General features: G+C 43.6%; 1 protein-coding gene across 2 annotated transcripts in view; it reads left to right on the plus strand.

The window, feature by feature from the left end:
* Positions 1-13096, plus strand: part of CACNB4 (calcium voltage-gated channel auxiliary subunit beta 4) — a 275561-nt gene that overhangs the window by 45482 nt on the left and 216983 nt on the right. The window lies entirely within an intron of this gene.

A 13096-nucleotide genomic window follows, 5' to 3' on the forward strand; every position in this document is an offset into this window, starting at 1 on the left:
TTTTTTTTTTTTTTTGCGGTATGCGGGCCTCTCACTGTTGTGGCCTCTCCCATTGCGGAGCACAGGCTCCGACGCGCAGGCCCAGCGGCCATGGCTCATGGGCCCAGCCACTCCGCGGCATGTGGGATCCTCCCGGATCGGGGCACGAACCCGCGTCCCCCGCATCGACAGGCGGACTCTCAACCACTGCGCCACCAGGGAAGCCCAATATTTTTCCTTTTGTGTCTGGCTTCTCTCACTTAGCATAATGTTTTTCCGGCTTCATCCATGTTGTAGCAGCTATCAGAATTCCATTCCTGTTCAAGGCTGAGCAATATTCCATTGTGGGTATGCACCACATGTTGTTTATCCGTTCATCTGTGGATGGACATTTGGGTTGTTTCCGCCTTTTAGCTGTTGTGAATCATGGTGCTATGAGCATTGGTATACTTCCGATCCTTTTAAAGCATGTTAAAAACCTCGTCTACTTTGTGGAAGCACCCGAAAAGACGTTTAGCAAATGATACCTTTCTATAAACCATACATATATACATATATTTGTGTATTTATCTAATTGCGTGCTCTGGGAATAGTCACATGGTGGAAAATGATTTTTTTCTGGCCTGAAATTCTGAGCCAGGCCAATATTATTGCATTCACTTGCTTCATATTCTCCCTTCTCTGCACCTCATCTCCCTCTCTCTCTCTTCTCTCTTCTCTCTCTCTATCTCTCCACTCACTCCACCACCATCTCTTTCCAATGTCTTCTTTCTCCTAATTCAATTCAATTTAGCAAACTTTTATTACTAAGAACTTTTTGGGTGCAACATGCTCTGGGAATTTTGAAGAATAAAACTGCCCTTGGGTTGTTCATGGTCTCTCATTGGAGACAAGACCTCTAACACCAGATGTGTGGGCCAGGCCAGGTAGCTGCTATGGCGGCCAGGTTTTCTAAAGGGCAAATGTGTTTCGGCCAGAGAAAGCCACCCAGCAAAGGGCGAAGGATGGGAAATGTATTTTAAATTGATTTTGTTTGAATGTGGCCTTTAAGTGTTTTCCATTATTATGGTGTGCTTGATCAGCCCTCTACCTGGGAACAAGAGTGATTTTTCTAAACCCTGTATTGGAGACTTTATTCAGGCAGTTTCTCTTCAGTAATTTTGTTTTAAAAGAGGTGCGTTTTTGTTTGAGGTAATCTCAACAGACATTCTCCATGGTTCGAAGAGAGGAGCTAGTTCTTTTGGTGCGTTTTACCTCAGTAATTTATTTGGATTTTTTCCGTATAATTCTGTTGGCTTTTTAATTAAATAAATCTGATTGAATCAAATGTTTGTGAAGCCTGGAAAAGAAGACTTCTCAATTTAATAGTTTAATATTTGAAGAATAAAGACGTTTCTATTGATTTATTTAACAAAAGAAACAAGTGAATTCTAGATATTTCCCCACAAATATGTAAAAGACCCGAGTATTTATATGTGTATATATATATGTCTTTATGTGCACGCACACACACACACACACACACACACACACACACACACACTTTTAATTCCAAGTGTGAAGGTAAAAAAATCAATACTTTCAGCCAGAAGGGACACCCGAAGATTCAAAATACTATTTTTCTTTCCCATGATCATCTTCTAATGATTATTTGCTTTTAGCAGATGGCCACACAGTATGGGCAGTAAATGATGTAGTAAATTTAGCTGGTGTTTCTGGTCAATGGTACTGCCAGTCTAGCTCCTTGGACCTCAGCCTGACTTCGAAGAGTGAGTTCTCCTGGTTTATAGGACTCACTCAGGAAATCTCAGAGGTCTAAGAGGTCCAGGATTTTTCTTCCGCAGGAGCCTGAGAAATACAATTCAACCCCCTGGGAAACAGCAAAGATATGAGAACAGAGCCTGGGGAGGGGACAGATGGAGGAATGAAATGGAATTGGACAGCATTCCCAGGGGTAGAAGGAAACAGGAGCAGGACACGGCTTGAGACCTTGCTGGTGACCCCAGATTAGGTACTAGGGGGACCCAAAAGGCATTCTAGCCTTCCCACCGTCCAAGCTTCTGGGAGCTTGTCCCCCTGGGAGTCACTGATGTGCTCTGGCCATGGATGTTGGGGAGATAGAGTGTTGCATCTAAAGCACGAGTTAGTTAGTGTTGCATTTGTGGTGAGGTTTGGCTGGACTGAACGGATCACACAGTTTACTCATTTGTTCCCATGTGCAGCTAGTACTTATTGAGCACCTACTATGTGCCAGGCATTATTCCAAGTGTTAGCAATGATGGGGTGAGTGGGACAAAGACCCCACACGGTGTTTATGTTCCGACGGATTTTAAAATTTTGATACATGTATCTTTTGTGAAATGATTACCACAACAAGGTCAGTTAGTGCATCCATCACTTCACATACATACAAATTTTTTTTTTGGTAAAAACATTTAAGATTTACTCCCTTAGTCACTTTCAAATATGCAGTACAGTGTTGTTAGTTAAATTATTGTCACCATGCTATATATTAGATCCCCAGAACTTACTCATCTTTCTGATGGGATTAAGAGGAGAATTAGTGTTAACGTTTGGTCTTCCAACTCCTGGGGGAGTATCCTTCCACTAGTGCTAGACCACTGTCTTTTAATTACTTGCAAAATCTTTCTTTTTTTTTTTTTGATGGTTTTGGAGGAAGAAAGAGAAGCCATACCCAAAGCTGTTTCTGGAAAGGCTCAGTCTTTTTCAGAAAATCAGAGGATTATTGAAGGGAAGTGTTTCCAGTGCTATATCTCCAAGTCTCTTGGCCATGGATGATTTGCCCAGATTCTTCTTTCTTCCTGCAAGGTCTCCATGCCCCAGCCCCCTATCAAAATTCAACCTTGCCTGGTAGTGATTTTAGTAAACTCTCTCATAACCAACAATTGCATTCTTCCAGCCAATTGCCTACTTTCTGTGTTTCTTCCATTGTTATATTAATATTGTTTTTTTTTAAACTGGAGTTAATCCCTTGTGGCAAATTTAAACAGAAATGTATAATCCCCATTACAGACTGCCCTTTACCTTATTCCAGAAATGCTTCCCTTGAGTACTCAGTTTATGCAACTAAAAAACAATGATGCCTTGTAAATTCATGGGTTGTTAAACAGATGCTTGAGCCTCAAAACACAGACCTATCTATGCACAAAGGATTCTGCAGTGAAAAATTCCACAGGGAAAAAAATAATACTTTGGAAACTAGCTAATGGGAATAGGAAAAGTCATCTGTATGTCTTAGTGTCTCAGAATCACTATATTAAAAGCTAAGCGTTTGTTGAGAGAAACCAAAAGGGCTTTATTTGAGGTTGAAATCCTTGTTGTGTTCGTTCCACAGAATTCACAGATTCTACTCTGGCTGCTCAGAGGGTGTCCATCCTGAAAGGCTGAGATCGGGGGTCACAGTCGTTGCTCTACTGCCATGGGCATTTAAGACTTTGCAGAGATGACCAACATGGAGATTTGATCATAATGCAGCTTTGTTTATGTGAACATTTTCTTACTAGGAAATGGTCCTGAAAATACCAATTTGTGTCACAAAAAATATCAACTGGGGGTTAATTACCATCATTTGGCACTGGCAACTTGCACATTTGGGTTTGAACAAAGGGCCAGATTTTTCGGTAAGGTCTAATAAATATTTCTCTGATCTTGAAAAAATTATTACTGAATTTAATTTGCTGAAGGAAATATAATATCAGTGATTGGCTATACATGGTTCAATTCTCATCTAAGCTAGATTTGATAATAGAGATTTATAAATTTGAAGGTTCTAAATTTGTTGAATTCTTTTTAAAATGTAGGAGTTAAATTCCATGAAATAGGAGAATCATGAATTTTCTGATACAGCAGATATAAAAAATTCTTTTAACTAGTATATGGGTTAGACCTCTTGGTGTTTTTGATACTTAAAAAAAAATCTCCCGGCTAGTTTATTCAGCATAACCCATAAATGAGACATTTCCATTTAGCTGTAATGAAAACAGGGGCCATCGTTCATTAGCCAGTGTAATTTTTTTTGGTTTGTTTTTTGTTTTTGCGTTACTCGGGCCTCTCACTGTTGTGGCCCCTCCTGCCGCGGAGCACAGGCTCCAGAAGCGCAGGCCCAGCAGCCACGGCCCACGGGTCCAGCCGGCCCACGGGTCCAGCCGCCCCGCGGCACGCGGAACCCTCCTGGACCCGGGCACGAACCTGCGCCCCCGGGCACGAACCTGCGCCCCCTGCATCGGCAGGCGTTCTCTCAACCACTGCGCCACCAGGGAAGCCCAGCCAGTGTAATTTTTATAGAAATAGAATGTGGAATTAGAATTCATATCCTGCTTGGATGTAAAGTACATTCATTTCCATAATGCAATTAAGGGGCTTTAATCTTTGTCAACAAATTATGCCCAAAGTGTGCACAAGATATGTGTTGTAAATATCTTTATTTTGTTCCCTTGTATTTATTTTAAATTCTTTTGAAAAAATAGATGTTATCTTATGTACGTTCAGGTTCAGTGCTTCCTCCATGTCTACAACTGTTTCTGAGGACTTATTTCATTTTCTCAGAGCTTTGCTCTGCTTGTCCAGTGTCATAAAGGAAATTCTGCATTTCTGTGCGCAACACTGGTCCCAAGCTGCTCCCTTGCGCTCCCTGCTGGCCCTGGGTAGAGTGATCAGTCAGATGTTCTCAGTAAGTGATAGAAAGCAGCACACAACAAGGCTCTAGCCTCAAAGAGCAAACAACATAGTTGGAAGGGTAAGGTAGAAGCTATGTGAAAACAATGAAGAATATTCCAGGGCTCCACATGCTGTTGGCACGTGAATAGAGTAGGAAGGTGTAGGCTTTCTGCAAAGGGCCGGTCAGGGAAAGGTCTGGGTTCAACACTGGGGGTTAATAAGGTTTTTAAATAGGTAGAGAGATTGGAAAGGTATATTTCTTGATTTTTTTTTTAAATACAAGGAAACATTAGCTTATAGAGCTAAACCTTTAAAACATGCTGTTTAATTACTACTATATAAACTAAACAAGGGACCTGAGTGCTGTATTACAGTCAACTCTTGAACAACACAGGGGGTAGGGGCCCTGCCAACCCTCCCTGCAGTCGAAAATGTGTGTGTAATTTATAGTCCGCCCTCTCAGTATCCACGGTTCCTCCATATATCCATGGTTGTGCGTGTGCAGATTCAACAACCCTGCGTCATGTAATACTGCAGTATTTACTATTGAAAAAAATCCACATATAAGTGGACCCAAACAATTCAAGCCTGTGTTGTTCAAGGGTCAACTGGAATTTCTTTCCTTTCCTCTGTACTGGTCCAGAGCTGTGATAAGGGGCTAGCAGGAAGGCATCTCTGGGGAAATATCCTCATGTCCTCTTGGGGTGGGCATGCACAGGCCTGGGAAGAGAGTGGGAGTTTCTTTTCTGCCCAGAGTGTCCTGGGCCTGGAGGCAGGAGGCCTGGGCTCCTGTCCCTCCCCACCACCAACATGCTGTGTGACCCCAGCCAAGTCATAGCGCCTCTCAGAGGCTCTGTGCCCATCTGTGTGGCAGCATCCCCTCCATCCCCCAACCCCAATCTCACATTCTCTGAGTCTTTGAAAATGACTGAATTTGCAGCTGGTCCTGCCTTCTATTACCTGCGTCTTTCATGGAGAGAGATTCAAGAAGAAATGGGATCCTCAACCTCTGCTATTAAAAAGCCGAAGCAGAGAGAGACTGGGCTATGATAAAGGGCCGGTGTGAGGCAAGGACGGCCTTTCCTCTCCCGGGCCTCCAGCTGCTCCCTCGCACCGCCCGCTTACATCTCCCAGCCAGATTCAGGGCCCGGCGGCAGTCCTAGGTGCTCATCACCTGTGCTGAGCACACTCGCTATCTGCAATCAGGCCACACTCCACCTCTGCCCTGCCAGCAGCCAAACCCCTGTTGTCTTTAGTAGAAGCCGGATCCGGGATACATGGTCTGAATTCAGCCCCGCATGCCAAACAAAGGCAGACAGCAGAACCGAAAAGGGCCTGGGGAGGGCTGTCCTGCCATTCCCACCCAGCAACTTGTACACACGTTGAGAATTAGCAAAGCCCAGAATTACAAGCTCGCCACCCTCTTGCCTTACAAGGCTGTTTGTTCTGTGTGTCCATTGCAGGTGAGCATCCTGATGCTTTAAAAGAATTTAGGAACTCTGTCATGGGCAGGATTTATGAAAGCAAGCAGCACTTCCACTCCTGCCCCCAAACACAGCATATGGTAAGTCACAGGAGGTTCTTGACATGCCTTTCTTTGGGGACCCCTCTGATCCTCCCCAGTTTTCCCTGCCAGCTTGAACACTGAACAGGTTCCCTGGGCCTTGCATTTTGTCACTGTCTCTTTGGGGGCCGTTGCCTTCGGCATCTGGCTGCTGAAACCTGGCTCCGTCTTCCCTGCAGGTTGGGGCTCTGCCAGCTCCTGCTGTAGCATTTGGCGGGCAGCTCTGAGGATGAGGGGCGTGTGGGAATACTGCAGGCCCGCTGATGGCTTGGCTGCAGGATGGGCGCCCTGGCTGACTTTCAACCAAGTGGGAAAAGGAAAATCTCTCTGGCAAAACATTTCCTCCTTTCAGGTCACAGAGGGAAGCTCTGGCTGCCCTACAGCAATTCTTTCTCTCCCTCTCACCCATAGGAACAGAGGAGTGTCATCCTGAATGCTGTGCCCTCACCTGGAGGGGTTAGGTGCTTTTGGTCAAAGCAAGATGAATGAAAACATATAGATTCACCAGGAGTCAGAAGATCACATTGAGTTGTTCATGAATACTTCAAAATGTGTTAACATGTTTTTTGCTTTGAAATACCTAAAACAAGAAGTCAGACTTATAAGCATTCTTGGAGGTAGGGTTTATACTGACTCGAGAACATCACAATTCCTTTGTATTGTCTGCAGATGTGTTTCTTTTACGAAAGATTGAGGTTTGGGTCCAAGCAGTGTCTGTTTTTCTTGGAATGCTTGATTTTGTAAATCAGTGGGATGCAGAATGCTTCACAAGCACCTTCTCAGATTCATACTCAAAGGAGAGAACCTTGTTACATTCTTAGTGTAGTGTTATACTTTATACTATACTAATACATTATTAGTATAGTTATTGCAGTATCTACCCTATTAGAGTACTCATCAAAGGGGATGAGTGGAAATATTGTTATTATTTCTGCCCAAACCAAGGTTCTCAGATATGACTTATGCAAAAGGTAATGAAACAGAAGTCCAGGGGAGAAGACCTTTAACTAAGCACTTGGGAGCCTATTTGCCCTGGAAGAATAAACTGTGAGACAGTAGGTGTGCAGTATGGTCTATGAGCGCCATCTTGTGGCTAAGGCCATTATAATTGTTTTGAGATAGAAACACCCAAACAAGGACTCTGCCCTTTTGAAGCTGGAGCTCATGATAGCTGCTTTCTAGCATCTGGTGCAGTTCCTGACATACTCAGTTAATCTTTGTCAAATGAAGGGATCTCATATTGTGACAGAGGACCCTTGTTGTATGTTATACTAGAAGGCATAGCCAAGACTTTGGTATTACGTCTTTCAGCCATGGTCCATAGGCCACTGGGTCCATTGTGAGAAAGAATAAATCTAAATCTAAATCTAGTCTGAGTGCTCTAAAGTATCCTGGCACTATAACTTCCTATGTGCTGGAAACTCTGCTTCTAGAGGTTGATATCCTCATCAAAATCTGTCCTTCGTCACATTTAACACTTTTATTCTCGTTGTTATGATGGGGTTTAAAAGTCTTATGGAGAATTTAACTTATTCTTGAAGTTTTAAACTCAAATGCTTAAGGGAACAAGCTTGAGGGAGATTTTAATTTTATTTATTTGTTTATTTTAACATCTTTACTGGAGTATAGTTGCTTTACATTGTTGTCTTAGTTTCTGCTGTATAACAAAGTGAATCGGCTATATGTATACATATATCCCCATATCCCCTCCCTCTTGTGTCTCCCTCCCACCCTCCCTAACCCACGTGCCTCTAGGTGGTCACAAAGCACAGAGCTGATCTCCCTGTGCCATGGGGCTGCTTCCCACTAGCTATCTATTTTACATTTGGTAGTGTATATATGTCAATGCCATTCTCTCACTTCGTCCCAGCTTACCTTTCCCCCTCTCCGTGTACTCCAGTCCATTCTCTATGTCTGCATCTTTATTCCTGTCCTGCCCCTAGGTTCTTCAGAACCTTTTTTTTTGTTTTTTTTTTAGATTCCATATATATGTGTTAGCCTACGGTGTTTTTCTCTTTCTGACTTCACCCTGTATGACAGCCTCTAAGTCCTCACTATAAATAACTCAATTTCATTTCTTTTATGGCTGAGAACTATTCCATTGTATATATGTGCCACATCTTCTTTATGCATTTATCTGTCGATGGACACTTAGGTTGCTTCCGTGTCCTGGCTATTGTAAACGTGCTGTAATGAACATTGTGGTACATGACTCTTTTTGAATTGTGGTTTTCTCAGGGTATATGCCCAGTAGTGGGATTGCTGGGTCATATGGTAGTTCTGTTTTTAGTGTTTTAAGGAACCTCCATACTGTTCTCCATAGTGGCTGTATCAATTTACATTCCCACCAACAGTGCAAGAGGATTCCCTTTTCTCCACACCCTCTCCAGCATTTATTGTTTGCAGATTTTTTAAAAAGTATTTATTTATTTATTTATTTATTTATTTATGGCTGTGTTGGGTCTTCATTTCTGTGCGAGGGCTTTCTCTAGTTGCGGCAAGTGGGGGCCACTCTTCATTGCGGTGCGCAGGCCTCTCACTGTCGCCTCTTCTCTTATTGCGGAGCACAGGCTCCAGACGCAGGCTCAGTAATTGTGGCTCACGGGCCTAGTTGCTCCGCGGCATGTGGGATCTTCCCAGACCAGGGCTCGAACCTGTGCCCTTGCATTGGCAGGCAGATTCTCAACCACTGCGCCACCAGTGAAGCCCCGTTTGCAGATTTTTGATGATGGCCATTCTGACCGGTGTGAGGTGATACCTCATTATAGTTGTGATTTGCATTTCTCTAATGATTAATGATGTTGAGCATTCTTTCATGTGTTTGTTGGCAATCTGTATATCTTCTTTGGAGAAATGTCTATTTAGGTCTTCTGCCCATTTTTGGATTGGGTTGTTTGTTTTTTTGATATTGAGCTACATGAGCTGCTTGTATATTTTGGAGATTAATCCTTTGTCAGTTGCTTCGTTTGCAGATATTTTCTCCCATTCTGAGGGCTGCCTTTTCATCCTGTTATGGTTTCTTTTGCTGTGCAAAAGCTTTTAAGTTTCATTAGGTCTCATTTGTTTATTTTTCTTTTTATTTCCATTTCTCTAGGAGGTGGGTCAAAAAGGATCTTGCTGTGATTTATGTCATAGAGTGTTCTGCCAGTGTTTTCCTCTAAGAGTTTGATAGTGCGTGGCCTTACATTTAAGCCTTTAATCCATTTTGAGTTTATTTTTGTGTATGGTGTTAGGGAGTGTTCTAATTTCATTCTTTTATGTGTAGCTATCTAGTTTTCCCAGCACCACTTATAGAAGAGGCTGTCTTTTCTCCACTGTATATTCTTGCCTTGTTTATCAAAGATAAGGTGACCATATGTGTGTGGGATTATCTCTGGGCTTTCTATCCTGTTCCATTGATCTATATTTCTGTTTTAGTGCCAGTACCATATTGTCTTGATTACTGTAGCTTTTTAGTATAGTCTGAAGTCAGGGAGGTTGATTCCTCCAGCTCCGTTTTTCTTCTCAAGATTGCTTTGGCTATTCGGGGTCTTTTGTGTTTCCATACAAATTGTGAAATTTTTTGTTGTAGTTCTGTGAAAAATGCCATTTGTAGTTTGATAGGGATTGGGGAGATTTTATTGATTAATCTGAGATAAAGTAACCTTGTGGTTTGTCACAGGGGCAGTCTTAATCCATATTGGGTACATTCTAATATCCTAATATTTTTGAAAATTATCAGATAGTTTTTGGAGCAAGGAAGGGACTCAATGTACAAAATAAAAGAGTCCATTTAAGAAAGTTCTGGCCTCCCACAAGGCCTTTGGATATTGCTTGTAATGTGGTGGAGACGATGTCAGATATTTCTCTCTTCATAGGAATGTCAGACTTTCCTTCTCCTTCCCAGAGGCTTGGGATTTTGAAGGCCATGGGATTGTAAAGTAGCCTAGCCTACTGACGATTAGGTCAGGACCCTGGAAATGTGTTCACTTAACGGGGGCACTTATCAACCACTGACAATGCTTTTGCCACTGCATTCCCCTCACTTCAGCTGCCTGGGTGGTTCCTTTGGTCAGCTTCTCTGCCTTAACCCATCTGCTGATCCCACGGAGAATACAAAGGTAAAACCAGCTAGTTCCACTTAAGTAGCACCACAGAGTGCTTAGGAAGGAATAAAAGGGCCAGGGCAACTCTTTTCCCCATAACTTATTTTTCTTACCTCAGAGGTTAGCTGTGTTTGGAAGGGTATTTTTGTGAGGAGCGCTGTCACAGAAAGTGGCAACTCTCTATGTGATGCCATCCTCTGGCCTTTTAAAGCTGGACGGCAAACACCCAGAGAACAAAAAAGCCACCACCTCCTCCTCATTCATATGCAAAGCATTAAGTAAAAATGGACATTTATGTGATGCTTTTCCTGTCCATTTTGTGGTAACAGGGCTTAAAATAAAAAAGAGGGAAGGCCAGAGCAGGCAGGGAGATCAGCTTGCTTTTCTTGTGTGGTACAGATTGTCCTCGCCCTTAATTCCCCTGCAGGGTGGCCTTGTCCCTTCGTTGTCACCGCCTGTCACTGGAGTTCTGGGTGACCATCCTAATGGAGACCTTGGCAGCATTCAGTCCATAAAGTGTTACCATCTGCACCCTAATCCCAGCTCCCACCTCCCCTGCAGACCTCTGCTGCCTGGCATGGAAGTATTCAGACCTGCTTGCACGACATGACTTCTGGTGGGATTTTAATTTGAAATGAAACTTAAATGCACTAACCCTGTGCATTCTGATAATTTAACAGCCCTGTTGGGAGACGAGAAATGAGGAGAAAGTTGCTCTGAGTCGATCTTGCTCTTAAGCCTGACAGGTTTTATTTGGAAGAGCTGCCTGTTAGCAAGGGACAAATGCTCATTTTTTTTTCCTGCCTGAGGAGCTGTTGAACTTTATTTTTCCCCCCAGGTGTTAGGAAACAGGAATTAAAAATAGTATGTGACCCAGACACTGTGCAATGAAAAGTCATTTCTTTTATCATGTTGCTGATTCCCTGAATCTTGTTAATAAGGAAGAAAAAGATCTGTTCCCCCAAAACTGAAGGAGTGAATCATTCTATTCAGGGAAATTTGAAGTATCAGAGGAATTGGCGGAGTTCTTGAAAAAGAGCAAACCCCTACATTTTTCAGTTTTCTCTTTATTTCATGTGACTTCTGCCCTCCTCCCCACTTCCCCCCGCCCCCCACTCGCTAAATGTTGTGTCAGATTATTTAGAACTTTCTAAATAGGGGAGAAAAAACTCTTCCAAGTTTGGCTTCCCAGTTTTTGAGGAGATACCATCTGTGGAGGAGAATTTATAAAAAGATGGGAGGTTTGGGTTCCTGTTACTTTTGGAAATGGTATTTACCCAGACCACACTAAATCTGCGTCTCCCCCTAACTGGCAGATGCTGATGGGGTGGCATCTTCATGTGCTAGAAAGGCTGCTGGAGACCGAGCTGAGACCTCAGGTGACCTGAACTACAGGGGTATCCAAGCAACTGTGGAGAGAGGCTGCAGTTTGCTCTTGCAGGATGCTGGGCTTCACCCCTCACTTCCCCCTGTGTTGTCTGCAGTAACCTTAAAGGCGTGGCAGTCCGTTCACAACACTCAGGGGAGAACTTACCCAACGAGTTTAATCTGCACGGGCAAGTAGAGATCTGCCCTCTTGCCAAAACACTTGTCATCGTAGCTCTTCGGCCTCATTTCCTTCCATTCTCCTTGGTGGCTATTTTACCAGCTACAGGAGCCTTCTTGCCCTCAAATAAGCCAAGCTCATCCCCATGTAGGCTGTGGAATCTCTAGGTCTTTTTTCCCGGCTCCCTCTTCTTCACTCAGGCCTTAACTATGGTGTGACCATTGCAGGGGGGTGAGGGGGCTTTCCCCATCAACCTAGTCCATCATTTTTCTCTTTTCTATCGTCATAGCCTTTTTCAGTTCCAGAAATGGCCTTAGATCTAGCTCGTTAAAGGCACGGGCTGTGGCGTCAGGTCCCTTAGGTGTATCTCATCAGCTCCACCACTTAGGTGCTGTTTGCCCTTCGGTTTGAGCTTCCACATCCGGGTCCTCTCCTCATTGTTCTGTGTGGGAGGGACCACGGCTGTGGGGCTTCTTACCTCCATTTTTCGGTTCTGCTAGCACAGCGGGGGATGCGGTGGTGTGGGCGTGAGCGGCGGTCCGGGCAGACCCCGGGCTTTCTCGCAGTCCAGGCACCTACACCCCTCGAGGAACGGCCACACCTCTGCCCCAGCGGCACCGTCCATGGAGCCACCGTGTCAACGTCTTGCACCCGCTCCTTCGCGCTGGAGTGGACACGGCCCCCGCTGTTCGTGCCCTGGGGTTCTGCACTACCCCTTGTTGGTTTTCTTAAACACTTTGAAAAGCACCTTGATTAAACACTCCTCAAATCACTCAGTTTGAGAATGCTCTTTATTTCTCCCAGAGGCACGTAACTTACTAGCTATATGAACTTGAGGTAGTTAATTAACCTCTCTGTGCCTCTGTTGCGAAGTCCACATAATAACAGAACCTGCTTCATAAAGTTGTTGTAGGATTAAATGAGTTAATATATAAGAAGTTATTAGCAGGGTGCCTGGCACATGGTAAGTACTATATAAGCGTTTGCTTTTTAAAATTACAGTTATAATTGTAATTATACAGTTATACAAATGTAATTATAATTATTGTGTGGTTGTTGACCCATGTATTGCCTCGTTTGTCCCCACTAGAATGCATGCTCCCCGGGGGCAAGGGCTCTATCTTCTAGAACAATGCCTGCTCCATAGAGGCACTTTATTTATTTTTCTATTTCTCTACCTATTTATCTATTACCCATTTATTTATTTTTAAAACTGGCTGTCAGATAACCAGTAAATTGTATTCT

The sequence above is a fragment of the Phocoena sinus genome, chromosome 7 (genome assembly GCF_008692025.1).
Source record: "Phocoena sinus isolate mPhoSin1 chromosome 7, mPhoSin1.pri, whole genome shotgun sequence".
NCBI classification, from domain to species: Eukaryota; Metazoa; Chordata; class Mammalia; order Artiodactyla; family Phocoenidae; genus Phocoena; species Phocoena sinus.